The 24,857-nt window shown below is 36.2% G+C and overlaps 1 pseudogene; it reads right to left on the bottom strand.

The window, feature by feature from the left end:
* Positions 1-7,408: 7,408 nt before the first annotated feature.
* LOC102838837 overlaps positions 7,409-24,857 on the bottom strand; it is a 147,818-nt pseudogene continuing 130,369 nt past the window's right edge.

The raw sequence follows: 24,857 nt of genomic DNA, 5'->3' as shown, positions 1-24,857 counted from the left end.
AGAGAGAGAGAGAGAGAGAGAGAGAGAGAGAGAGAATCTTCTCAAAGGCTGTCTTCATTTCATAAACCTCTCATAAGAAGAAAAAATCAAGTGGCTCCAGAACTTACATAGTAGTTACTAACCCAAATGTTAGGATTTGTTCATATCCTTTGAATTTTGATACCACTGAGAATATAGACTGATCTGGTGATTATTATACAATGGAATGTAGAGTTAAGTGGATGTAGGTGAGGAGCAAAGTAGAAGAACATCAGCCAGAAGCCAAGAAAAACTGAGTTAAGTGCTGAGGGTTAATGCGATGGACTGCAAAGTCAATTTGAACTACAAGGTCAGTGGTTCAAAGTCACTAGCCACTCCCTGGAAATCCTATAATAAGGTCGCTATGAGTCAGAACTGACTCGACAGCACTTAACAATAATGGAATAGAAAAGAATTTGGACTTGTGAGCATAATAGACAATGAAATAAACAAGGTCATAGTAGTTTTTCTGAAACAGTTGCACAGTGGTGAAGGATAGGTAATTGAATAATTTTATAACTGAGAATGCAATTCAATCTCTTCAAATGTATATGACTTCCCAATGCATGCCATAAGTACAGACATTTGAACACCACTCATTTAACCTGACCCCAACAAAATGGCAACTTTTCTATAAATTGTAATTCAGTTAGGTAGTACAAGATATTAGCTATCTCAGCCATAGAATTACTCTTATCTGTGGAGGTAGTATGCTAATCTGGGAGACAATACTCTTAGTTTCAATTTCATTTCTACCTCTGGTGTTGGACTATATCATCAATCTTATATTTACTCTAACATGAAATAATCTATAAATTCATGATATTATGGTCCAAATATTGATCTGTAACAAAAAGATCTTCAAATCCACCCGCTGTTTTTTGGTGACCCTATAGTCTTGTCATATCATCGCATTGGGTTTTCCAAAGTTACTTTGCACATGCTGTTTTCTCTGCCTGCAGTCCTGTCTCTTCTCCTCACTTCCTGTTACCTGCCATTTACCTGTCATTTTCCATTTGACGAATCCTTAGACATTTTTTGAGACTTGACTCAAGGATTCTCTGTGGATCCTTCAGACAACAGAATTGGCCACTCTCTTCCACATTTTCCTTATTATTATTTTAGCATTTTATATCTAACTCAGTTTTAATCTGTGATTACTTTGAATTTATTTGCTTCCTCTCAGATGACTGAATAATATCAGGACAGGATCATATCTTATTTTTACATTCTCAAAGACCTGCATAGTCCTTTGCACATGGTAGAAAAACAAAGCAAAACAAGTTATCAAGTTGACTCCATCCTGTGTTTCAGCATAAAACTTACTCCAGAGGGTTTTCAGTGGCTGGTTTGTTAGAAGTAAACCACCATGCATTTCTTCTAAGGTGCCTCTGTGGTTGTTAAGTGCCATCGAGTCGATTCTGACCCATAGCGACCCTATACAGGGTTTCCAAGGCTGTAAATCTTGACAGGAGTAGAAAGCCTCATCTTTTTCCTGCAAAGCGGCTGGTAGTTTCGAACTGCTGACCTTAAGGTTCGCAGCCCAATTCGTAAGGTGCCTCTGGGTAGATGTAAACTTCCAGTTCCTCAGTAACTGAGTGTGGTGTTTACAACACCCGGCGACTCCTTGTTGTTGTTGCTGTTGGTTATGTACCTTGGAGTTGGTTCCAACTCATAGTGACCCTGTACAGGGTTTTCAAAGAACGGCCAGTAGGTTTGAAATGACAACCTTTTGATTAGCATTCCAATGTTTACTCTACAGAGCCATACCAGGACTCAAAACAAAAACCAAGTACACTACCATCAAGTCAATTCTGACTTATAGCAACTCTAAAGAACATAGTAGAACTGTTCCTTTGGGTTTCTGAGACTGTAAGTCTTTATGGGAGCAGACAACTTCATCTTTCTTCCATGGAGTGTCTGGTGGATTTGAGGACCCCACCTTGTTGTTATCAGTTCAGCTAATGCTTTACACATAGCTGTTATTGTTAAGTGCTGTCTAGTTGGTTTTGATTCATAGAGACCCTGTTTAGCATTTCTGAGAAGCAGCAGGTGGATTTGACCAACTGACCTACCTAGTTCACCACGGTTGGTTTGGTTAGTTATGTGCCATGGAGTCGGTTCCAACTCATAGCGACCCTGTACAGGGTTTCCGAGGTTGTAAATCTTTATGGGAGTAGAAAGCCTCATCTTTCTCTCACAGAATAGCTGGTAGTTTTGAACTACTGATCTTGCGGTTCGCAGCCTGATTTGTAACCACTACGCTACCAGAGCTCCTTGTAGGAACTCAATAAACATTTAAAAATAATTTTATTGTTAAATTGCTTAATTAATAAACAAATGAATGAACATATTTTAATACAATTGTTTCATATAACTAGTGAAAAAGAAATGAAGGCACTGTTAGACAGCTGTTAGGCATTATTATCTTCCTCTTTTATCATATTTTTACATCATACTCTTCTTCTACTTCTAAGAGATAAGTCTAAGTCACTCCATGCTATAAGAGGTGCTTATACAGTGCTTAAAGGTACTGTAAGAAGAGTTCAAAGAGCTTCAAAAATTCTAGTTCTAAAGAAGTCCTAGTGTAGCACTGTAGGATAAGCGATGGAATGCAAAGCTCAAGGTTGGTGGTTCAAACCCACCTACCACTGCTTGGAAATCCTGTACCAGGTCCTTATGAGTTGGAACTGACTCTAAGGCACTTAACAACAACAAAGGCAAATCAAGGCTTCACTGGCTAACTCTTCGCAGCCATTTTTACAGTTTGTAATTCTTTGCCTTCCATAGGCACAGGCAGTCTTCTGCAAAATATAGTAGATAAAACTGATTCATAAATAAATAAATAAACTCCTTTTCATTTCCTTCCAAATGAGACCTGCTAATGAAAACACCACCCCAAACCATACAAACCATTCAATTTTTCATCCTGCCACCTACATGTAACTGAAACAACAGCTGCTAAAATTCTCAGTGCAAATGTCAATTGCAGATAGTGTTACTGAAAATATTCTTGAAATTAACTGAAATCTCTCTCCAGCTAAAATAACATATACAAATATGCAATGGCATTTTTTTTTTTTTTTTTGTATCCTTCGTGTTGTATTCTTCACGGTCACGTACGGAGACAATGAAAGGAGACTGACTTGCTAGATTTGTCTTATATGTCAGCTACTTTACATTCAGCACATTTACATGAAGTTAAAGTATCATGGTGTTAAGATACATAAAGCATTTTAGCCCTAATGTTGCTGTTGTTGTTATTAAGTGCCTTTGTCTTTCATACTTCAGATTTTCTTTCATATGAAATATATCTTTTATATTTCATATTTCCAGGAGGGACCAGTCACTGGAAAAGGATATCATGTTAGGTAAAGTGGAGGGTTGGAGAAAAACAGGAAGAACCCTGCCCCACCCCACCCCAAGGAGATTGATTGGCACAGTGGCCACATCAATGGCCTCAAATGTAGCAACAATTGTGAGGTTGGCCCAGGATTCTGTTGTGCTTAGGATTGTTATGGGTTGGTACTGACTCAATGGCCTCTAATAAGTGGGTTCCTATTCATAGCAATCCTGTATAGGGTTTCCAAGGAGTGGCTACTGGGTTTGAACCCTTGACCTCGCAGTTAGTAGTCCAGTGTGTAACTTTTAGCACCACACTAGGATTCTACTATTTAGCTAAATATTTATCTAACCTTGGCTACTTTCGTCACATTTCCACACTACCTGTATGGTTGTTTACATTGGGTATATACAATTAATTTGCTTTACTTTTTATTTAAACATATTTAGAAAGGAATTTGTTATCTTAAGAATAAACAAAAACAACAATCACTTCCCATAAATAATAAATAACCATAAAATAGGTTCAGTGAAAATAGATTGTGAGTAAAATGGGAAACACATCATTTTAAGAATAAAATTGAAAACAAAAACAAAATTGATTGAAAAGAAAGGATCTCTAATGGCATAATGATTAAGAACTCACCTGCTAACTATGAAACCACTAGCTGCTTTTCAGGAGAAAAGAGCTGGCAATCAGGGTCTACAAAGACTCCAGCTTAGGAAATGCTATGGGCCAGTCCTATACTGTCCTTTTGTGTCTCTATGAGTTGGAATTGACTCAACTACATACAAGGAAAACAACTGAAAAGAAAACAATTAAAATGGGGAAGTGCCGTTGCAGATTATTTTTACATTTTCTTCTTCATTGTGTTCTAGGGGGTTAATCTATGCTTTGGGCATTTCCAAATCTATCTATGCACCTACTTATCTGTCTATCTATCTATGCACCTACTTATCTATCTATCTATCTATCTATCTATCTATCTATCTATCTATCTATCTATCTATCTATCTATCTATCTACCTATCTATCTACCTACCTACCTACCTACCTACCTACCTACCTACCTATGGACCTACCTACCTACGGACCTAACCTACCTACCTAAATGAAAGGAAAGATGGTGGGTTAACTTTTAGATACATTCAGGTTATGATGTATCTGGTGTGAAGGATATGAAAAGAGCTAGGTGCTTGGCATCAGGAAAGATTTCTGTCAGAGGTATAGGATGGATTCCCATTTTTTTCTTGTTTACTGTTTATTCTGAGCTGACTTTCAAGAGTCAGCTAGCCAGCAGACCTCAGGAAGCCTACAGGCACCCTCCTCCCTTCTTCCCCCTTCTTCTCACAGCATGTTCCCAGGAAAAGCATTCATTCACAATGGCCCTGGAAATATCCATGGAATAAGCTGTTAAATGACTCAAACTGTACAAATAACAAAATAATGTTTAAGGTGTCTTTCCATTGTCATGTGTCTATATGTTTCTTCTTGTAAGTTCCTGGATCCTTGGCATTTAAGCTCTGTGAACATCTCTTTTTACTGCAGCTCACTCCCGATGTGGCCCTGTAGGATAACCACTGGACTGCAAACCAAAAGGTCAGCAGTTCAAACCCACTAGCTGCTCCTTGGAAACCATATATGGGGTCACTGTGAGTTGGAACCCTCTGGGTAGCACTTAACAACACAAAAAACAGCAGCATTCTGGTGAATCATTACAAAGTACTGCCCAATCCTGAATTGTTTTGTTTCTTCACTAAAATTTTTAATTTTAACAGAAGTTCAAGTTTGCTCTTTGACACTGGAAAACTGAGAATTATATATGTCTAATAAAAAAGGAGCTCTGGTAACGTAGTGGTTACAAATCGGGCTGCGAACTTCAGGGTCATCAGTTTGAAACTACCAGCTGTTCTGCAGGAGAAAGATGAGGCTTTCTGCTCCCATAAAGATTTGCAGCCTTGGAAACCCTGTATAGGGTCACTATGAGTCGGAACCAACTCAACTCGACGATGGCACTTAACAACAACAACAAAATAAACCTTATGATGGAAGAAACCACCCTCCATTCATTTGCATTGTGTGTTACTATGTACCCAAGCCACTCTACTGAGTCTGTTTTGAGCCATAGTGACCCTGTACAGGGTTTCTGAGGCTGCAAATCTTTACAGGAGGAGCAGAAAGCCTCATCTTTCTCCCATGCAACAGCTGGTAGTTTCGAACTGCCAACCTTGAGGTAGCAGCCTGATTGCTACCAGAGCTTCTTCCTGAAAAGATACACAGCCTCAGAAACCCTGTACAGGGTCGCTGTGAGTCAGAACCAACTCCACGGCACATAACCACCAACACCATAGTGCCTGTGACCATGATAGTTGTGTTTGGGATCAGAAACTTGGTCTTATTATTATCTGTTTATTTTCCTTAATGTCTCCCTTGATAGTAAAGTCTTTGTGAAAATTTCATTCTGTTTCAGAACATTTACAAAGCATTAAAAAAGAAAGATTTTATTCATGATGCTGTTGTTAAGTACCGTGGAGTTGGTTCCAACTCATAGGACCCTGCACATGGTTTCTGAGGTTGTAAATCTTTACAAGAGCAGAACACCACATCTTTCTCCCACGGAACCTCTGGTAGTTATGAACTGCTGACCTTGAGGTTGGCAGCCACTCCACTAGCTACCATATGCTACTACTATGCCATCCTTTTTTATTCACGATAGTACTGAATTATGTAAAGTTTCTACCCTGGGATCCTTGAGGGAAAATAAATTTCTGGAGGAATCAGAGCATCTAACTGTCTATTCTCATTTAAATGATAATAAAATAGGTGATTAACTAACTAATAGTAAGAATGTTGTTGTTGTTTTTAAGTGCCCTTGAGCTCATTCCAATTCACAGCTACCATGTATAGAGTTTCTAAGGGGTGGCTGGTGGGCTTGACCATCAATGTTGTTGTTAGCAGGTGAATGCCTTTGCTACAGAGCCACACCAGGATTCCAAAATAAGAATAACAGAGCTGAATATTCACAGGAAGATAACCAAGGCAGAAATGCTGGAGCCCTCCTCATAGAGGGACTAGTTGTTCATCTAAAAAAGCAGATATGTTCTTACTATCAGTTGAACTCAGGAAAAATCTCCAGGCAAAACAGAAAAAAAAAAAAAAAAGTGAAATTAGAATACACCTACTCCTTACTTGTAAACTCTCTCTTTATACAATATTTCACACTTACAATAGTAAAAACTCTATTATCTATTGATTTTACACATTAATGATTGCATCTGACAGTAATAAACTCTGCAGTATGAGGCAAAAATGATGCTGGCTGTGATAGTTAAGGTTATGGGTCAACTTGGCTGGTTTGTCAGTTATGTAACATTGTGGTCACTCTCTGTTTTGTGATCTGATGTGGTCACCCTCCATTTTTGCATAATGTCAATTTTCAAAGAATGTTCTGGTCTTTTGAACTTGAGTGTGACAATAAGTGAGGAGTGGATATAGTACAATCACTTGGAAATTTAAAAGAGTGCAACTCTGGAAAACAGTTTGGCAGCTTCTTAAAAAGTTAAACATACACCTACCATGTGATCCAGCAATTCCATTCCTAGGAATTTGCTCCAAAGAAATGAAAACATACATCCATACAAAGGCCTGTATACAAATTTAATAATAGATTTATTTGTAATATTTTGTTTCCATCTAGAATATACAGTGGAGTCTGGTTTGGTGCTGTAGAATCAGCACTGGGACTGTGAACCATAAGGCTGGCAGTTCGAATCCACCAGCTGCTCCTTGGACATCCTATAAAGAGTCAGAACCAATTCAACAACACTGAACAACAACAGAATATACAGTAAGAATTTACTAATTTGTAAGACACCTGTATCTAAAGATCATAAAACAAAAAAATTTTCTCTGTAATAGCGCCCAAAACACAACACAATACAGCAATGTACTTCAGCATCTAAGTGATTCAACTAGGCTACTATTTAGCTATATTTTCAAAGAAAGGTTCTAAAAAACACCTTTGTATAGCAAATAGGCACATCATGTTTAAAAATTACATCTGCTGCTCCTCCAGGGTGGTTCAATTGCTTCCATTAGATTTTTATTTGCCTCTTGATTTTGTCTGCTTTGACAACAAATTAAATGCTCCTTAGAGTCTTTTGGGAGATTTGATTCCAAATTACAATGTAGACATTGAAGTAAACTTTGCCTGTGGGCAGCAATGTAATTTTAAGGAAAGAGTATAACAAATTGCTCATTTTTAGGGACTGTGAACATTGTGATTATTAACCAAATTATGCAAAACAGCACTCTTTTTCATTGCACAACAATATTTACAATAATACCCTCCTTTCCCAACTTTCCTATATTATGGTATCACCTCTTCAGAGATAAAGGCCTCTTTTTCATCAGTAAATAATAATTTGTTTTTGGACTGCTTAGAGCTAGTCTTATACATTTTGTTCCCTTTAGTAAAATCAGTAGATTCCACACCAACCTGCCCTTGATCACTGCTTGATTCTTGGCACTTGATGTGTATCACAACCAAACTATATTGATTCACTATTATTACTAAGCTTGGCATCTTGAGGTCTCTTGGTTTTCTTTCCTGAGCTTCTTTAGCAAGGAAATGGAGTGACATCTAAAAGTTTCTTGGGTGTAGCTGATAGTTTTTACTGAACCTAAGTTTTACACTTTATCTATAGCTCATTACCAAGTTCAACTGCCTTCTGAGGCTCTGAGAATATAGCAGATGTAGGAAATTCATGGACAGAACCATGCTTCTTAGGCTCTGGAAAAAGAGCACAAATTTGTGGTTCAGGAGGAGCAGTGGAATTTTAGTGGGTTCAGAAAAAAATATTGCTCAGTGATGAAAAGAAATAAACAGTTGATAGAATTAAAAACATGAGTGACTCTCAAAATAATTTGGTAGAGTGGAATAAACCAGACCAAAAAAAAAAGCAATCACATACTGTATGAGTCCATTTTCATAAAATTGTAGGAAATTTGTAAGAATCTATAGTGACAGAAAGCAGAACCTTTGTTGTATAGGGATGATCTACCTAGAAGAAGGTGGATTATAAAAAAGTACAGGAAGCTTTTGAGAATTATGGGTATGTTTGTTATTCTTGATTGTGATGATGGTTTTACTGATGCACATGTACATAAACATGCATCAAATTACAACGTGGCATTTTTATGTCAATTATACATCAATAAAACTATTCAAACATTCAAACAAGAAACAAAAATAACAGCATCTAAAACTTGACAAGAAAGATGGTTATATTTGATGCTCTTAAGGGGAAAGGAAGGATTATAAAAATCAAATGACTTCATAAGAAAAAGAATATGAAATCATTAAGGAGAGAAGCAGAAACTAGGACAATTTAGCAAAAACTTCTATTTTCTTGATTTTTTTTTTTGTCAATCTCCACCTAACTTCTGTTCTCTTAAATCTCACCTAAGGCAATTTTCCTAATGAAATTTCACACCTGTTCATTTCTGACACCATTTAACTTTTAGCAACCATGCAAATATTAACAATGTATTTTGGGTATATGTTTCTGTCTGACCTGCAATGTAAGTAGATCAATAAAGAATTTAAAAAACCCTAATTAATTCTATTGTTCTTTTCCATTTTATTTAGTTTGGTTTTGGTGTAGAAACAGAACCATGGTACTTAATTTTGATTTCAGAAATTGATTTTCTATTCTATTTCTGCTGTTGCTTAGGAAACAAAGTTTTCAAAGTCTATACTCCAAACTACAAATCTCAGCAGTCTTGGGCAGGCAAATTATTTTAAGATATCCTGGGAAATGTCTTATACTCTCTTTCTTTGGGCAAATACAGGAAAATTATGGGTACTCTTTTTCTCAAAAGAAGAAGAAAAAAGTATCAGTAAGGAAGCATATGTAACAATACGTACCAGAATGTTGTTGTTGCTAAATGCTGTGGAACTGGTTCTGACTCACAAAGACCCTGTAGAGGGTTTTGAAGGTGAGTTTGAACTGCCAACCCTGTGACTCAAACTGACCTTGGGGTCCAGTACTTTATCCTACAGTGCCACATCTGTTTTTCATTGAGCATTTCAAAGGACATAGATACTATTTGAAAATACACTCAAGGGCTTAACAACAAATTAAAATTATGATTCTACATCCAGGAAATTTTGGGAATTCTTCTGTAACATGTAGGAAAACCTCCTGATGGGGAAGAGCTGTTTCAGATTCAGAAATGTGGGCCAAAATTATCAATTTGTTTCCTGTTGCCACAGCTCAAATTACATTCTTGACAGTAATACAGAGCTCTTTCCAGCACATCCATTAAGGGAATTTGGCTCAGGTTGAAGGTGCCTGTAAGACCTAATGTCTATGAGACCAAGCACAGCCCTTGCCAAAAGAATAGGGAACACTGGGTTCCGAGCAGTAAGGTCTTCATCCCAGTCCTGTAGTTTACATGAAAAGCCTGTTGATCAATCTGATGCCAAATAGTTCCATGAGTTTGGCTAGGATATCTCAGATCATCTCAGATAATTCACTGAAGTTCCACTGACCAAAATTTTAATAAACTCATTTAGAAATGTAAATAAGCAGTTACCCAACAAGATGAGAATGTATGGCAAATTGTGATGCCCACCCTTCTGTCACTGAGTCATTTCAGTGGAAACCCTGTATAGGGGTTCCAAGGCTGTAAATCTTCATGGAAGCAGGAAGTCTCATCTCCTGTGGAGTGGTTTTTGGATATGAACAGCTGACCTTACAGTTAGCAGTGCAATGCTACCAGGGTGCCTTCAAATAGTTATACAAGGAAGTAACACATTAGAACCATTATAGCCTTCACCCAGAAATATGGTAGAGGAATCTCTTGGTTTCCACACTAGAAGAAGTTGTCAACTTAGGTGCTTATGGTCTAGCAGTACTCTAAGAGTTTACATCACATAATTCTCATAATGTTGATAAATAACATTTATTATTGAATATGTACAAGGCATTCTACTAAGTACTTTACATGAATTTCAAACCTCATCTAATTTCTGTGAAGTCAGAAATTAACCTTACCCTTACAGTACAGATCTTCGTTGTGCCCTGAATATACCACACTCATTCTCTCCCTAAGGATTCATGACTTATTCTAAACTCTACCTGGAATTCACGCTTGCCACCTTCAAGTCCTTAGTAAAGGGTCACTTGTTTCAATGAGGCTGAGTAAAATTGCAATGCCCATTCCCAACTATTGAAAGTCTGTAGCGGCTGTTCTTTCGATTTTGAAACCTCGCACTTGTTAGCATCTTATGTCATATTTCATTGACTTATTTTAGTTCTTCTTTTTCAACCCTCACTAGAATGCAGCCTATGAGGGAAAGGATGTTTACCTTTTTTATTCATTATTAGAATGATAGCTAGCATATTGGATACATTCAATTAAATATTTGGAAGTGCCAAATGGAAGTAATTGGCTTTAAGTAACAATCACTTAGCATAAATTAGTAGGTTACCACCAACAACAAAAATCTTCAAATAATTCCTTGTTCTTTGTTTATAAGGAGTTGTTGTCAAGTGTCGCCATCAAGTAAGTTCAGACCCACAGCAACCTGATACAGTGTTTCTGAGGAGCAACTAGAGAGCTTGAACCCTGTACCTTGATTTTGCAGTTTGATGCATTAACCCACAATGCCACACCAGGACTCCAATTAAGGAATACTGTTGTTAATAAATCATGTTCAGATAATTTTATCTAAAATTTCTTTGGAAAACAACACATTAAGCAATTTGACTCTGTTGACAATAAATCAAAATTTATTAGTTGGTATTTGGTACAAAAAAAAAAGCATATAACAACCTAACTTTGTCCTTGTAAAGTTGAGATGTGAAGACATATAGGCTAAAATAATTAGAAGATGATCTATAACTTGTAAGGTATTCATTCACTCATGGAACAATATATTCTGTCTTGTACAAGGCATTCTAGGCTAAGAGCTGGGAGTATATAAGTTCTGAACCAAGGTGTTTTCTGTCTGTTAGAAGAGATAATGTATACTCTAAGACATAATGTGTCCAACGGATTATAAATTTAATAAATGAATAAAATGTAGTAAAGTTGAATAAAAAGTTGAAATACTTTGAAAGGTTGAAAAGAGAAATTATAAAGGCAGTATATAATTAAGTACTAAACTGAATAGAATTAAATGCCAAACTATATGGAAGAAACAATAAAATGCCATTACCTATCACTCCTACATTTGAAATACACCAGGGATTTTGGTAAGCTTTCATGCAAAAAATAGCATATGCCAAGATTCATATTTCTTTTAGTTCCCTGTGAAAGGGTACTAAGCGTTACATAGAGTACAACCCTGAGTGATGTTTCCAGCTGTTACTGGGAATAATTGTATTACCTTAGTTTTGGTTTTCTTCCCAACAGTTTTGCAAACAAACTGAACAGAAACACTAATACTAATTTCTCAAAGGTTAACTTCAAATAAATTCATGAGAGATGTATTAAATACAACAAAACCTCACAAATGCAAGTTGTTATGTCATGTTGTTATTGTTAAGTGCCATTGAGTCGGTTCCAAATCACATCGACCCTGTATAGGGTTTCCAAGAAGCAAGAAGCAACTTGTGGGTTTGAACTAGAATCACCAAACTTGTGGTTCGCAGCCCAGTGCTTATCCTACAGCATCACACCAGCTGACTTCAAGTTAGTTTTGTGTCACATACAAGAGAACAAAACATTACGTGGTCCTGTGCTGTCCTTACAATCATTGCTAGGCTTGAGCCCATTTTTGCAGCTATTGTATCTTATTGATGACTGTGATATAGTGAATTGTTTAATATATATCTTCTAGGTTTATTTTTTGTAACTTCCACACAACTACTCTTTTTCTGATGGGTCTAAGAGAAGGTGGGAGAAGACACTGATAGGCTGACATGATGCAGCTATGGATTCTAAAGAGTTCATTGTAATTGTAAAACGTGAAACTCTAACATGGGTATAAAATGAGCTAAAAAGCAGAAAGGGAGATCTCACTGTCATCAAAGCAAAAGATCCAGGAGTGGAATGCATCCTTTGGCCCTGGGATTACTGTGTATTGAACCTCCTCAACCCAAGGACAGAACGCTGTGACATCTGAGCAGTGGCAAAGGAGCAGTAACACAACCAAAAAGCAGAGCACAAAGAGAGCAGTGGGCTTCTCAGCCCACACAGCAAGTAACGTTCAGTCACTTTTGGCAGGAAGCTTACTTGTAGAGTGGGGTGTCTCCAGGAACTTCAGTAGGAGTTAGGTTTACTGACCCCCAGAGCTAGAACCACAGGATTTCAGATTTAGGCTTATGACAAAGTGGTACATCCTATGAACATTTATCAGCAGCTGACTGAAAGAACTAAGCCCTGAGCATTTTGTAACCTGTACCTTCCCTAATAAACCCTGTAACTGTGAGCATGGTATCTGAGTTCTGTGTAGCCACTGCCATGGATTATTGAGGAGTAGAGAGTGTTGTGGGAGGAATGGGTTGGTGCCATATTTTTACAAGAGCTTTCTTCTTTTCTGCTGACCCTCTATTTTACTAAACATGATGTCTTTCTCCACAGACTGGTCCCTCGAAATAACAGTACAAAGCACGTAAAATGAACGTTGCCATTTCCCCTCCTAATAAAAGTCTGGCTGTACTTCATCTGAAACAGATTTGTTTGTTCTTCTTGGTATATTCAGTATTTTTTGCCAACACCATAATTCAAAAGCATCAATTTTTCTCCACTTTTCCACAATGAATAACATTGTCCAATTTTCACATGTATATTGTTGTTGTTGTTTTAAAGTGCCGTTGAGTCTGTTCCAACCCATAGCGACCCTGTATAGGGTTTTCGAGGAGCAGCTGGTGAGCTTGAACCGCTGACTTTGCAGTTCAAAAGACTTGGCAGTCTGGTGCATTAACCCATAGTGCCACATCAGGACACCCACATGTATATTGGTGGTGGTAGTGGTTATGTGCCATGGAGTTGGTTCCGACTCATAGCAACCCTGAACAGGGTTTCCGAGGCTGTAAATCTTTACTGGAGCAGAAAGCTTCATCTTTCCCCCGTGGAACAGCTGGTAGTTTCAAACTGCTGACCTTGTGGTCCACAGCCCGATTCATAACCACTACACTACCAGAGCTCCTTACATGTATATTAGGTCATTGAAAATACAGTGGTTTGGGTCAGGTACCCCTTAATCTTTACAGTGAATTTCTCTTTAACACTTTAAAGATGTCTTTGGCAGATTTGCCAATGCAATACATTATTTGATTTCTTGATTGCTGCTTTCATGGGCATTGTTTATCCAAATAAAATGCAATCTTGACAACTTCAATCTTTTTTCCATTTATCAGATGTTGCTTACTGGTCCAATTGTGAGTTTCATTCCTATAGTACTTTTGTTTGTTTGTTTTTAATACGGTTGTAGGCAATCTCTACTGAAGTCTTTGATCTTCAGCAGTAAGTGCTTTGGGTCTGCTTTACTTTCAAGCATATTTTGTCATCTGCATATTACAGGTTGTTCGGGAGACTTTCACCAATCCAGATGGTGTATTCTTCTTAATAAAGTTCAGCTTCTCAGATTTTTTTCTCAGCATCCACACTGAATAAGTATGGTGAAAGGATACAGACCTGGCACACATCTGATTTTAAACCATTAATTATCCTTTTGTTATATTTCAGCAACTGTCTCTCTTGGTCTATATGTTTAGGTTCCATGTGCACTGTTAAGTATTCTGGAATTTCCATTTTTCACAATGTTATATACAATTTGTATGATAGATACAATCTAAAGTCTTTGCATAGTAAATCAAGCACAAGTAAACATCTTTCTGGTGTTGTCTTCTTTCAGCCAAGATTCATCTAATACCAGTAATGACATATCCCTATTCTATGTCGTATTCTGAATCTGGCATAAATTTACAGCAGTTCTCTGTCAATGTAGTTTTGCAAATATCTTTAAATTATGTTTAATAAAGTTTTACTTATGATCAATATTAATGATACTGTTTGATAATATTTGCATTCTCTTATATCACCTTTCTTTGGAATGCACACAAATTGGAAATCTTCCATTCAGTTCCCCAAGTAGTGTTTTACAAACTACTCAGCATCGAAGAGTTAGCATTGTCCAGTGTGGCACATTTTTGTTAAATTGTCTCAATTCCTGGAGACTTGTTGTTTACCAATACCTTCAGTGCAACTTGGAATTCTTCATTCAATACCATTAGTACTTGATTACATGCTACCTCTTGAAATTGTTAAATGACAGCCAGTTCTTTTTTGTTACAGTGACTTTCTGTAATCCTTTCATCTTCTTTTGCTGCTTCCTGAATTAGTGGATATTTTGCCCATTGTTGTTGTTAAGTGCCTTCAAATTGGTTCTAAATCACAGTGACCCTGTCTGTATAGGATTTCCGTGGAGTAACTGGTGGGTTTGAACCACTGACCTTGCAGTTAGCTGTCCAGAGCTTATCATACAGCACCACATAAAATCCTTCAATGTTGTAACTCAAGGCTTAAAGTTTTCCTTCACTTCTTTCAGCTTGAGGAATGCTGAATGTGTTCTTTTCCTTTGGTTTTCAACTCCAGGTCTTTGCACATTTCATTATAATTCTACATTATGTCTTCTGAACCCTTAGTTTTAAATCTTTTGTTCAGCTCTTTTACTTTATCATTTCTTCCCATTTTTCCTAGCTATTCAATTTGTAAGAGCAAGTTTCAAAGTCTCTTCTGACATCTGTTTTGGCCTTTTCTTTCTCTTTTGTCTTTTTAATGACCTTTTGCTTTCTTCACATATGGTATCCTTGATGCTATTCCACAGCTTGTCTGGTTTCCAGTCATTAATGTTCAGTGCATCAAATCTATTCATGAGGAGGTCTGTAAATTCAGGTGGAATATACTTAATATAGTACTTTGGCTTTGGTGAAGTTGTTTTTATTTGCTTCAGCTTCAACTTGAACTTAAACATGAGCATTCATATACTACTTTGCAGCTAGTCCCTAGCCTTGTTGTGATGACAACCATCTTCCCCTTCATCTATTTCCACAATGTAATCAACTTCATTCCTATATATTTCATATGTTGTTGTTGTTGTTATTGTTAAGTGCCATCAAGTAAGTTCTGACTCATAGTTACTCTGCATAGAGTTTCCAAGGTATAGCTGGTGAGTTTGAACCACTGACTTTGTGGTTCAAACGGACCATGCAGTCCAGTGCTTTATCCCACAGTGCCACATCATATGGTGAGGTCCATATGTATAGTTGTCATTTATGTTTTTGAAAACAAGGTATTTGCAATGAATAAGTCATTGATCTTGCAAAATTTTATCAGATGATCTCCAGTGTTGTTTCTATAACCAAGGTCATATTTTCCAATTACGGTCTCTTCTTTGTTTCCAAAATCCACATTCCAATAACCAAAAATTATCAATAGATCTTAATTGCATATCTGATCAATTTCAGACTGCAGAAGTTGATAAAAATCTGTAGTTTATCTTTAGCATTAGTGGTTAGTGTGTAAATTTGAATAAATGTCATATTAACTGATCTTTTCTGAAGGTGTATAGATATTATCCTATCACTGACAACATTGAACTTCAGGATAAATCTTGAAATGTTCTTTTTGGCAATGAATGCAACACCAAAATCACTGCAATCAAATTAGCTCCAACTCATAACTGCCCGTTTAGGCTTTCTGAGGCTGCAAGTCTTTATGGGAGCAGAAGTCTCATATTTCTCCTATAGAGTGACTGGGGGGTTTGAACTGCCAACCTTGTAGTTAGCAGTTCAGTGCTTATCCTATAGTGCCATTAAGTCTTCTTGAATGCAACACCATTCCTCTTCAATTTGTCTCTTCCAGCATAGGAGATCATAGAATTGCCCGATTCCATATGGCCCGTACTAGTCCATTTCAGTTCACTAATGCGTAGAACATCAATCTTTGCGCATTCCATTTCAGTTTTGATGACTTCCTATTTTCCTAGATTCATATTTTGTATGAAGTGTGTGAAGTAACACTTCCTTCCAAATAAATAAAATAAGATCCATATTTCAAAGATTTGTTTTGCAGTTTTAGACTGTACAGGTGATGATAATTGTTATGGAAATCCAGAAAATATAGAACTTAAAAATATAAGTAAAAATTTCCTATAATTTTATTATTTATCCAATTGTTTAAAAATTGATATATGTCCTTTTCTCCAGTGGTACAGATGTAGACATAACTATAGATATTTACCATAATCTGGGTACTTTTTTATCCATTATTGTGAGGAATTACACCTCCATTCAACATGCTTCAAAGACATGATTTATCCTGGATGTACAAAATACTATAATACTATAGCATAGATGTGACCAGTATTATAAATAATGCTCTGATAAAATAACTACACCAAAATGTTTGTTTACTTTGAAGATTATTTCTCTAGGATGAATTCTTAGAATAAGAAATAATGACTAAACTAATGAAGACATTTTTGAAACTACTGTTAAGTATTGTCAAACTGTTTTCCAAAATATTACACTGGTTTAGTTTAGCAGTAAACTGGAGTGATCCTCGTTCCACACTCTTGTAAGCTTGTAATAAGAGTATTGCCAGGTACTTATTCCAATTTCTGTCCTTTACATAATCTCATTGATATGTTCATTTACATGGTTTTAAATATTGTTTGTGATGCTGTAGGTTTAAACAGCAAGGTCTGCAATTCAAACATACCAGCTGCTCCTCAGAAACCCTATACAGTGTTGCTATGAGTCAGACTGACTCTATAGCACTTAGCAACAACAAAGAATATTTTAACAATTTTTTTAATGTTTTATGAATTGTATAAGGTGTTGGTGATTTCCATATTGATTTATAAGAGCTATTTTTAGTTTTAACATAATAACTGTCATATTGGTGGTTTTTAATATTTTTAAACCTTGTATTTTAAAATTCTTTTGTAGCCAAATCTATTTACTTTCTTCTTTGCAAATTTTTCTATTGCATTTACAATTAGACAGCCTTCTCAAACCAGGATCAGTCAAATATAACATTTTCAAGGTTTTATTTTTACATTAACCTGTAATTTTAATTTTATAATAGTCTATCAGTACACCTGTACTTGTATGGTGTTTGATAATAATGATAATAATAATAAATTACGTTTATTGAGTGAAGAAGTTTCCAAATACCATACTAAATTTTCTATTCAAACTATCTACTACTTAATCCTCATAACAATTTTTTTTATGAGACAGTAATATTACTGTTCCAATTTTACATGTGAGTAAACTAAAGTTTAGATTGCTAGAATTATTACTGTTGTAGTTTTGACTCTGGCAGTGCCTAGAGCTTTTTCTCTTAATTACTCAGTTTATATTAATATTGGATCTGGCTATTGATTTTTCAGTTCATAGTCAATATTCTGAACACTACAGTTTGAATAATCTATGTACTCTCCTTTGATTTCCATTGCTTCTTTCATCATATATGACATTATCTACATACTAGGCTGTTTTCCACAGTTATCCATTTTCTTGTATTGATCTTTCATGCCAATTCTTGCCTCAGCACCATACCTTTTATTTGTTTCAGTTTAGCAGTGACTATTAATATATAATAGGGCAAATAGCGCAATAATATTTCTACCATTTGACAGATAGTATTGCTCTTTCCATCCATTTGTTACTTCAAACAAACAAAATCCTTTAGTTAGATTCAAATGACTTATTATTTAACTTGGAATGAGTTGTTTTTAATACTGAATTTTTTATGTTTTTCATTTCATATTTCCTATCTGAAAATGAGTGATTGTGCCATTTATTCAAATAAGCTGATGTTACTTAGTAAAATTTGGTAGCTTTCTTTATCCCCTGTCTAGGTAGTACTAGGTCTGATGTACTGTTTGCTATTATTATGAATGTTGTTGCTGTTGTTAGGTGCCATTGTGTCAGTTCCATCTCCTAATGACCCCGTATAGGGTTTTCAAGACTATAAGTCTATGGGCACAGAAAGCCTCATCTTTTTTCCATGGAGCACCTGGTGTGTTTGAACTGTCCACCTAGGGATTCACAGCCCATGCTCATCCTACAGTTCCACCAGCACACCTGTTATTACAAACAGAATATTTAAAATCATATCTTTAATCAGCTGAAGCTATTAAGCAAAGTATTGATTATTTTTGTATACTTCTCTTAAAACTGTTCATCTCTTGAGTTTTGGGGCAAAAACAGTAATTTAATTTTCTGATATACCTCTTATTCTGTTTTATATCATATTTCACTGGCCAGAAATTAAAGTACAATCATTACGACAGTTAGCCTTCATTTTTCTCAATTTTAATGTAGAGAAATTTTTCTCATCTTTCATTTTTCTCATCTTTCAACACTAGGCATCATATTGTTGGTTTGGGAGAGTTATGCCTTACAGTGTTAAATGTCTAGCCTTCTATTTTTATTTTTCTCATAGCTTTTTCCAGGAATAAATGTTGATTTTTATTAAATACCCATAATGTTTTTTAGAATGGGGCTTCAAACTGGTTGTTCCTGGTTTAGTCAATGCCAACTAAGCGAAACCCAAATGGACCCAAATTTGTAAAATGTAGGTGAACCAGAACACGAAGCAGAATGCTAATAATTATGGGTCAATGCCTTGCTTTGAATGTGTGTTAACCATCTGCTTTGAATGTGTGTTGGTCTCCACAGTCACAGCAATAATTCAAACCCACTGATAATGTTCCTAAAAGGAACCTTACTACGCCTCTTCTGGGTCTCCTATTCTAGAGCTTTGCCTGCAATTTTTCCTGTTTTTGACAGTTTTTGTGCTTCACCCAATTTTTTAAAAATTTAGGTCTGTTCCAATTTTGCTTTATTAGCCAGGATTGAATCAATTCAAATCAATTCAAAGCCTTTTTTTTATTTCTTTGATCTTTAGATGCTATGTTCTGCAGTAATAGATTTATAATCAAATCATCTTTTCCTACCAGGAATTAAACACTACTTATTCCTAATAGGTAATATTCAGTTAAGTGTTAAATTTGATTGGGTGCATTATATTTAGAATCAATCAATCGGCATTTACTTAAACATAGAAGAAAGTAGGTCACAGTATTCTTTTATCTGCTTTGCCAGGTTTTAACATCTAGGTATTATTAACCTAATAAAGTAAACAAATCTGAGATGGAGGATGTGCTAGAAAAAGCATACCAAGGATACAGATTTCAAATTCATATTATATACCAAGTAATCTCACATATCATATTGTTGTTGTTCTGAATCACAGCGACTCTGTAAAAGGTTTCTGAAGAACAGCTGGTGAGTTTGAACCACTGACCATACTGTCTGAACGGACCTTGTGGTCCTGCACATTACCCCACAGTGTCACACCAGAACTCTACATTGTCATGGAGTGGTCAGAAATTCAAGTTAGATTCATAAGAGAACATGGAATGAGGGGTATAATTGCTGATGTCAGATAGATTTTGAAAGAATGCAAAAATACCAGAAAGATGTCTATTTGTGCTTTGTTAACTATGCAAAAGCATTAGAATAAGTGGATGATAACACACTATGGATAACATTGTAAAGAAAAAGTATTCCAGAACAATTAATTGTGCTCATGAAGAGCCTGCACATAGACCAAAAGGCAGTTGTTCAAATAAAACAAGGGGATAATGAATGGTTTAAAATCAGGAAAGTTGTACACCAGGGTTGTATCCTTTCACCATATGTCTTCATATGTATGATGAGTAAATAATCCAATAAACTGGATTATATGAAGAAGAACATGGCATCAGGATTGGAGGAAGACTTCTGAACAACCTGTGACATGTAGATACTACCTCACTTGCTAGAAGGGAAAAGGACTTGAAATACTTACTGATGAAGATCAAAGACTACAGCCTTCAGTATGGATTGCACCTCCATGTAAAGAAAACAAAAATCCTCACAGCTGGACTAATAAATAACATCATGATAAATGAATTAAAAATTGAAGTTGTCAAAGACTTCATTTTGCTTGGATCTACAACCAATACATCTGGTAGCAACAGTCAAGAAATCAAATGATGTTTTGCACTAGGCAAATCTGTTGTAAAAGACCTCTTTAATGTGTTGAAGAGCAAAGATGTCAGTTTGAGGACTAAGGTGTGCCTAATACAAGTCACAGTATTTTCAATGACCTCATATGCATGTGAAAGTTGGCCAGCGAGTAAGGAAGACCATAGAAGAATCAATGCATTTGAATTCTAGTGCTGGCAAAGAATATTGAAACTATCAGAAGAAGCAACAGGTGTCTTGGGAAAAGTACAACCATCATGCTCCTGATAAGCAAGAACAGAGAGTCTTCATGTCTTATAAATTGGATATGTTGTCAGGCAGGATCAGTCCCTAGATAAGGAGATCATGTTTGGTGAAGTGGAGGGTCACTGAAATAGAGGAAGATCTCTAAGATAAATTGACAACTGTGGTGGCAAAAATGGGCCCAAACATAACAACAATTGTGAGGATGATGCAGGCCCAGGTAATGTTTCACTCTGCTGTACACAGAGTTGCTAGGAGTCAGAAGAGACTCAATGACACCTAACACCAATAACAACAATAATGGCATAGAGGTGTAAACCTTGATGCAATTCAAGATGAACTTTGTATCAAGAGCACATCATATGTCAGGCCATATATGAGGCTAAGTCTAAATTATTGCTACAAAATCATAGAAACTTTTATTAAGTAAAAATATCAAAATATGAAGCTATTGTTTCTTGACATATCCTCCATCAAGTTTTCTACAATTCTGAAAGCAGTATTTTTATATCTCTGACCCTTTTCTCAAGAATTCTGAGCTCTTTGACTCATGCCATGGCAAAACATGTCTGGAGACTCAAACTGAGTCCCTTTCAGTATTCTTTGAATTTGGGGAACAAAAAGAAGTCTGAAAACACAAGATCAGGACTGTAGGGTGGGTGGAATAAGGTTTCCTAATGAACTTCTTATAAAGGACAGTCCTTGCTACCTGCAAAGAAGGAGCAAGTGCATTGTCTCCATGTGAAAAAAATTCCTTGGCACAACCTTCCTGACCTTTTCCTCACAAATGCAGTTTTCAATTATCTTAAAACTTCTTTATAACAAGTCTCTGTTATCATCTTTTGAGAAAATCCGTTAAGATCACATTTTTGGAATCCCTAAAACAATCTCTATTACCTTCTAAATTGACCTCTCTGCCTTTAATTGAACAGAAACAGCAGATCTCTGGGAAGTCACTGTTTTCACTGAACTTTTTAAAAATATTTTTTTAGAATTTTCTGAATTACCTTTGGCACTTCTTTTCATAAAAGCAATCAAATATGTAAAAGGGTAAATGGAATAGTGTTGGTTTTAGGGTTCCTGTTCATATATGCACAGATTTATTCTAAACACAATGTGTTTAAACATGTCTCTGTCATCTGTAGGTGACAGCAGGCAAGTTCTCTTAGCAATACACTTGTCTTGGTCCATTAGGATGCCTTCAGAAAAGGGATATTTTTTGTGCCATGGAAAAACAATTTTGAGCAGAAATCAAATTTTTAACCAAACTCAAGTGGACATCTTCCGAAATACTTGAAGCTTTGCAACAAGTTTATGTGACTGCTACCCCACACTAACCTACAGTGTTTAGATGGATGAACATTTTAAAGAAGTTTGGGAGCTGTCAAAGATGAGTTCAAGGCAGACAAGTCAGCTCAGAAAGTAATGAAGATTGTTTTGGGATTCCCAAGAGCTAATCTTGATTTCCTCAAAGGACATAGGATGGTGGTGGTTGTTAAAGGTTAATCTTGATTTTCTCAAAGGACATAGGATGATAATGAAAACTTATTATGGAAAAAGTTTTAAGAAAATTGAAAACTAAATTTGTGACAAAAAGGCCAAGAAAGTTGTGCCAAGGACTTATTTTCATCAGGACGGTGCACGTACTCATTCTTCCAGTCTAGCAATCGTCATCCTAGGAGAATTTCATTTGGAAAACTTTCCCCATACACTCAACAGCCCTAATCTGGCCCCTTCAGACTTCTTTTGTTCCCTATACTCAAAGAACATTGAAAAGGAGATCAATTTCAGTCTCCTGACTATGCCAAAACTACTGTTTTAACATTCTGTTAATCAGAGAATTTCAGAATTCTTTGGGGAAGAATCAGAGAGATGGAAACTCCACCTTCAGAAGCACACAAACTTAGATGGAGAATATGTCAACAAACTGTAACTTTACATTTTGATATTTTATTTAATAAAGGTTTCTATGATTTTGTAACAATGCTTTCTTGACTGACCCTCATATGTATATTCTTATTTTCTTTATTTTTTTTGTGTGCAAACAGTAAGTATTTTGCTATATCGCTTAATAATATATTGTGGAAATCATCCTGTAACAGGTTATAGAGATTTTCTTTATCACAACATCATAGAACTTCATTGACTTGATGTACTAGGCTATTCAATATTGATTGGATATTTGGGATTTTTCAAACTCTTTTCTATTACTTATAGAACTATCACAAGTTATCTTGATCACAGGTTTGTTTTTTTTCTGTTTTTTGAATTTATGCAGGTATATGTCAGGAATAGGTTCCTAGAAGTAGAATTTTTAGACAAGAGGGCAAACATCTATTCCATTTTGTAAGACATTGTCAAATGTCGTAGGATTGTACTAGTTTGTACTTCTACTAGCAAAGTGAGAATGCCAGCTTTTCTTTGCCAGCAGGGTATGTTATCAAGCTTCAGAATTTCTGCCAATCTGATGGTATGAAAGAGTATCTCAGTGGAATTTTGTTTTATCTCAATGATGTTGCACAACTTTTCATAAGATTAAGGACATTTATTTGTCTTTATTTTAGAATGCTCCTTAGAATCTAGGATGGGCAGACTTCATCTCTCCTACTTTGGACATATTATCAGGAGGGAGCAGTCCCTGGAGAAGGACATCATACTTGGTAAAGTGTAGGGTATGCAAAAAGGAGGGAGACCCCAATGAAATGGATTGGCACAGCAGCAATGGACTCTAGTGTAGCAGCAATTGTGAGGCTGGTGTAGGACCGAGCGATGTTGTGTTTTGTTGAACATAGGATCCCTATGGGTAACACCCGACTGATGGTACCTAGCAAAAACCAAAACATGCCACTATTTTCTTGGGCCTTTGATATTTTTCTTCTAGATTTCCAAAGACTATATATTAAATTGATTAGACCTCTGAATTTTTTATGTAAGTTGCAAAATATTCCTACAATTTCTTATTTATCATTATATCTGTGTGCAAAACTATTGACTTTCAGTCATAACTATAAAAAGCTTTTCCTTAAGTTATAAAGTAATTATGTTTTTAACTTTTCATCTAGTAACTGTATGCTTCCCTTTTTTATATTCAGTTCTCTGATTCATTTGGAGTTCATTCCTGTATATGGCATGAGGAACAGATATGACGTTCTTTTTTTTCCAAAAGGCTTTCAGTTTACTGAATTTTTTAAAAATTAAAAATGTTCTCTTTCTTTCATTAATTTAAAATAGCTTCTTTATCCTTTATCAGTAAACTACGTTATTTGGCATAACCTTTTTCATACTTAAAACTGCATATTTATGTGACACTATCATACTCGTTACTTATAGAAAATAGGAGCCCTGGAAGTGTAGTGGACTATAAGCTGGACTGCTAACCACAAGGTCAGCATTTGAGTCTACCCGTCACTCTGCTATTGAAATTTGAGGCTTTCTGCTCCTGTAAAGATTGACAGCCTCAGAAACCTTAAACAGAGTTTCTATGGGTTGGAACCAACTTGACAGCATATAACCAACACCACCATGTACAGAAAATAATAGCCTCCACTACTTTTAACAAATAAAGAAACAAAAGCTAAGAAGATATCAAGATTTTTTGTTATTTTTAAAAGATGGTTTATTATGAATTATGTGATAGTTTACATGGGAGAACAGTAGTTACATTCATCCTATCTTATATCATTTCATTGCCATGGTTAAATCTCCTCCATGCATCATCAACCAACCAAAGGGTATATACCTTGCAAGCCTGCCCCCTTCATTGTCCCTGCCTTCCCCACCTCCCTGCCCCAGTCATCAGCACACAGCCCCTCTCCCTTTCTGGGTCTAAAGTCCCCAGCTGCTCCATCTCTCCACGTCATTTGCTCTGCCTCCATCTCAGGCATCACTCCTTCTCAGGGTAGTGTCCTGCTCTCTGCTCTTCTCTCTTGATGGTCCCAGGGACCTCTGCTCCTAGACTTCAAAGTTAATTACTCCCCTCCTTGCTACAAAAAGTCTACCTTTACACTTACAACCTTCACAATCAGTCCTGAGAACAATTATTTACAATTGTATCACAAGAGACCTATCCTCATTTCCTTTCATAAGTCCTGCCTAGACAGATTGGATACTCCTTTACAGTCGAGATTCTACCTTCCTCCATGTCCTCTGGATCTAGGTTACCTCTTGACAGCTTTTAAGCCAGTCACTTCTTG

This window comes from Chrysochloris asiatica, unplaced genomic scaffold (assembly GCF_000296735.1).
Source record: "Chrysochloris asiatica unplaced genomic scaffold, ChrAsi1.0 scaffold00074, whole genome shotgun sequence".
In the NCBI taxonomy this organism is placed as follows: Eukaryota; Metazoa; Chordata; class Mammalia; order Afrosoricida; family Chrysochloridae; genus Chrysochloris; species Chrysochloris asiatica.
The sequence above is the reverse complement of the archived record's forward strand: the minus strand, read 5'-3'. Positions and strand labels throughout refer to the sequence as shown.